This window comes from Teleopsis dalmanni, chromosome 2, assembly GCF_002237135.1.
Source record: "Teleopsis dalmanni isolate 2A chromosome 2, ASM223713v2, whole genome shotgun sequence".
Classification (NCBI taxonomy): Eukaryota; Metazoa; Arthropoda; class Insecta; order Diptera; family Diopsidae; genus Teleopsis; species Teleopsis dalmanni.
Window position 1 is genome coordinate 187,629,204 of NC_051847.1, and position 5,711 is coordinate 187,634,914.

Consider the following 5,711-nt stretch of genomic DNA (forward strand, 5'->3'; position numbering starts at 1 on the left):
TTGTTTCTTTGGTACCAATACAGAACTATTCAATTGCTTTTAAATATTATATAATTGACAACTAGCAATACAAGCCAGGTCCTGATAATAAAATTCTAATGCTTTAGATTTGAAAAGTATTATCGAAATTAATGAATAAAATTTTATAACTGATTTTATAACTGATATCCGAACACCGCTCTATCGAAAGAAATGATAGAGATGTGGTTTGCTGAAAGCTTATATTGAACGCACTCGTCCCAAAGAGATGATGACATCAAAAAACATCAAACATATTCACCTTTTTCGTAAGCCATAAAATCAAGTTTCAGAAGACAGCTGACACCTAATAAATACCAAAAGAAATTTTTGGATTTATTTTGCGTGAACATTCGTCAATTCGTCAAGCTATTTTTGAAGTTAGTACCACCTTTGCTGACAGTTGATCGAAAACAACATTGTACCGATAATTCTGAGAGCTATTTGAACCAGTTGAAGCGGGAGATAATAATGACTTTTTGCATTCGTATGCAATAATGGACAAAACTGCGATACATCACTTTAGTCCAGGATCGAATCGGCAGTCAGTTAAGTGGACAGCAGCGGCCTACCTCACTCAAAGCGGAGAGTTCATTGACTTCCTTAAGAAAGGTTAAACAGCAATAGCGATTGTTAGATGGCTAAACTGTTGCGGTTGAAGAGGAAAATCACGGAGCAGTCATTGCCGAAACTGTGACATATTTTAAAGACAATGATGTGTCATTCTACGAAAGCATTATCAAAATCTAAGAACTGCGCTCAAATTATTAAATTACTCTTCAAAGAAACTGCTTTGATAAATGAAGTTGAGTTTCCACAAAAAATTCTCGTCTTATTGGTTATCCTAATACAACTATCTATGACGTCTAAATAACATAACTAAACTATATTTTTTATTGCAAATGCTTACTCACTCCGAGAGTTCAAATTACACTTACACACCGTTTTCTTGTTACATTATCACTACCAAGAGTTGAATGTTTGTGTTGGCAACGCGATTGGTAGTGCAAATGAAACTAAACCAGGCTTTATAAAATGCATAAGATTTTAAAAATATAATTAATTATATTTAGTGAAAAAAATAATTAAAATTAAGTTATAAAGTTGTTATATTATTTATATTTTCTTGCCGAAAGCAACGTGTCTTATGAGAAAAGAAATTATTTAAAAATCCTAAGGGTTCGAATACAAATGAAAAGATAACAACAAAAATTTTAGTTAATTTATTGAGCTTTCGAGTATTGCCAAGTACTCATCATCAGTGGTCTTAGGAAATATTCGAATATTTTTAATTAATTTATAGTCCGTGCATAATTTGCTTGGGCTGTAAATAAATATATTTTTATAGTTTATAAAGTTATTCTATTTAAAATGTTTTGTTTAGTGTTGCCAACATTTGAAAGTAATAATTGTTTATTATATTCAATTAATTTTTTTGTTTATATATGGTACACTGAAGATGATCTACGAAGTCGACCGAAATATCTGTATGTTAAAATATATAATAATATATAATTAAATTATTTAACACAAATAATTAAGTTCCCTGAACATGACTATCGAAGATAGTCGAAATATCGAAATTGTACTTCAATAAAATTTGTATAAATATAACTTACAAATAATAGTTTTTATTTAAATGATCAATTAGCCCGCTCAGAAATAATTGCAAATTAATAATTGTAATTTTTTATCATTTTTATTTGTTAAATAAACTACTTCAGTCCGGTGATCAAAATCAAAAACGAATTGAATATTATATAATCTAATACATGAGACTACACATGGAATATCCTTCATGTTGATAATAATTTCTGCAATAAATTTAAAAAAAAAATCTTTAATTTAATAAGCAACACAACATGTTACCTTTATGTGCTTTAATTAGTTGTGCCGTAGTAGTAAGTAATATGGCAAACAACAAAAAGAAAAAAATTAGGAAATAAATAAAAATGCTCCAGACGAACGCATTCCTGTGTGCATGGTTTTGCATTTATGTTAGCACAGGAAAAAATCCTTTTAAACCTTACATCCACACAAGTCATTTTTCTTTTTCAACTCAACTCGGTTCAAAAGTATGCAAAGCATAATTCACACTGCTTGAATTGTAGCAAAATCATGCGACACGTGAATACCCTCAAACGCGTCATGCATGAGAATTACACCAATCTCCACCAGCTCCACTGGCTGTCTTTCCCTGTAATACATTCTTTCCTCGGCACTTCTCTAAGCCGCATACAAAATTTTTTGGTGCACCACAAATGCATATCAAAGCATTTCCACATCCTCACTATAGTACCCAGTTAGTTAAAAGACCGACCATCATAGAACTCACAAATTTACCATATACTATATATATATATACATTTTTTTTCCTTTTTGAAACTTTTTAAATTTATTTATTTTATTTCTTATTTAAATATGTGCATACATCCAAGTTGGACTTTTCATTTCGCATGTGTTTAAACATCAACGAAGCACCGAAACTGTTATGTATGGAGAAAAATCTTAATTTTCCAAAAACGGAAATGGGTACTATGCGCGCCTTCAGGACATGCACCGGAAAACTGACTTGAACTTTAGCTAACAATTCACATGTTTAACAAAATGTTCAGCATTTCAACGCTAGATTTATATACATTTTTGTGCATTTATAAATATATCCATATATCTGTGCACTACAAAGTACCATATACTCCACTCCACTAAAAATTTTATGCACACAACATATGAAAGCAATCTTTTGCATAAAATTTATTTGGTGCATTAAAAATGTATGCTCGCTGTTGCTTACACATATTTCCACTGTTAACTAACATAAACGCATAAATTAGCTTGAAGGTGTTGTTTGTGCATATTTCCATTTGGTGAAAGCATAAATATCAGCAACAGTCAAGCAAATATAAATAGTTTCTCTACTTTAAGAGAAATAAATTTTCAGGTTATTTAGTGATTTTTATTTAATATATAATTTAAGGTGGATTTGTACATAATGGGTAATGAAACATATAAATAACCTCTCCTACTGAAATGTTAAGTTCTCAATTTTTTTCTATATTGCTATACCTATAGCATAGACCCAACAGTGATAGAACGTTCAACAAAATATTCTCATTCAACACTTGCCTCACAATGAAAATGTCTGAAATCAAATATCATTACTTAAAGGTTGTGATATTAGTATAAAGGTATAAAGGGATACTACTGGAAAAGCATCAAGGTGGACCAAACCGCATTCACATTCTCTTCAATGTTTCTATGTCCAGGAACCCAGATAAAAGTGCTACTTACTCGACAATTGCCTCTCTACATTCTTTAACTATCGTTGATTTTGTGATAAAGAATTAAAGTGCGTTAGGAACCCAGTCGAGGAACCAAGATAAAAGTGCTACTTACTCGACAATTCCCTCTCTACATTCTTTAACTATCGTTGATTTCGTGATCAAGAATTAAAGTGCGTTAATTGCCGTCAGACTGTCAACAAAAATAGCAACACTACATCTGTCCTTGATATGACGTGCAATTAGGCGACATACCTTCATGGCCTAACTAAGTAGCCAAAGGGAGTGAAATATCTCAGCAAATGGTCGGAAAAATTCCTGCTCCTACTCCGCAATCTATTTTCAAGTGATCCGTAAAAACTGAAACATCGTAGTTTGCTTGGAAGTTTCTTCTTCTCCCTTCGTCTCTTGGCTAGAATAGATAATGATATGCAGACAATTTGAGACTGTATCTAGAATCCGGCTATGTTCAGATGTACATTTTGCCCAAACACTTGTAGCTTTCATTCTGCTGTAAACTATATTTTTGATATAAAGATCAATAAAGTGTTTTTTTTTTCAGGCTAATTGACCAAAACTTTTTTTATTGATGTTAAAAATTAAAAAAAAAAATTCAAAAAAAGAAATCACAATTTAATTTTGCATAAATTTTTATTTGATCGTTATTTCGACTTTAGTCTAAATCATCAGGAAACTGCTTACATTGAAGATCAATGGTAGCAAATGTGGCATAACGTTTAGGGCAACTAAAGGGACATATTCTGATCTCTAAATTCTGTTTAGTTTTAAAGTGTTATACCTAATCCACAGCTTGTGGCCCAAATACTTATCTCAACCTAAGCACTCAAGTCCTTATATTTTGACACATTTCCATATATATTTATGGCTAAGTACTTGCGGTAAGGTTTTATATAGTCGTTATATATTAATTTATTTTGTATAAAAAGAGATTATAATGCACCGTGACCTATATTATTAATTCTGCTCTTATTTGTAGGAAGAGTTTTTTAAGAAAAATAGAATAATTGAGGCTGATTAGATCGCATTTGTTTGAATAAAAGTCATAACAGTTGGATGACACAAACAGATAAATTATATACTTACTTAATAATTTACCTCATTAATTTTTTTGCAATAAATTTGCAGAACATATTGATAACTCAACACAAACGTCATTAACTCATTGTTAATATTTAAAATATTAAATTTTTTAATTTTTCATTCGCAGTAATCAGTCCTTTTACTAAAAGGATTCCTTAGCTTCTCGTAGCTCACGATTTATAGATATGCAACTATAATCCATTATTACATACCGTTCTTTGATTAGTGCAATTCCACATAAGCCTATGTATTTTCAGAAAGCAAAATTTGAAGTAGTCTAGCAAAATCTCTGGATTTACTAAAGCCATGAATTATTCACAACTAATGATACAATTATACCACCAACTGCGAAATGCACAATTTTCATGAAGATTATAGCATTGTTTGCAAAACTTACTAAGACGCTGCATGAAGAGAACTCATAGTAATTAAGTTATTAAATGCACTAAATAAGAAATAAAGATATTTCTTCAAAATAAAATAGCATTTTGAATTTATTATAAAAGTATTGTAAATGCAAATTATAGCATTTAAATTTTAATTACTTTCCATTTAAATTTCCATTGTTACGCTGTTATATATCTTTACTATATGGAATTAAAAAAAACCAACTAAAATCAGCTCTCTAGTTATATTTAATTCATAGTTAATTAAAATTACAAAAAATACGAAACATCTACTAAATACATCTTAAACTTAAAATATATTATATAAAATAATTATAGTCGAAATGAGGAAAGGAACTATTTAGTTACTAATGTATCTTTCACTTAAGTAACTTTTATTTTCTTTCATTATAAATTTTAGTTTTAGTTAGAATTCCAGAGTAGCTAAAAGTGATTTCCAACAAAAAAATAAATATTTCAACAAATTAAAAATTAATAAAATTATTAAATAATTATTCGAAAGCACAAAAAAATTTGAAGAAAATATTATTATTAAAATAAATAAAATTTTGGTTGACGTTATTTATGATTTAAAATTTTATGATTTCAATTTTATTCGATAATCGAATAAATAAATATTATAATTTATATATAAAATTTATGTATATAGTAATCAAACAAATAAAAATAATAACAATAATAATAAATAAATAAATAAAATATTTATACATTAAATTTAGATAATTATATATAAATATATACAATAAATTTATAATACTTACAATAAAATACATAAATAAATATTATAAGTAAATATATAAAATATTAATACATTAAATTTAAATATTTATATGTAAATATATAAAATAAATTTATAATGTTCATATACAGTTAAATATATAAATAAATATTATTTATATTATAA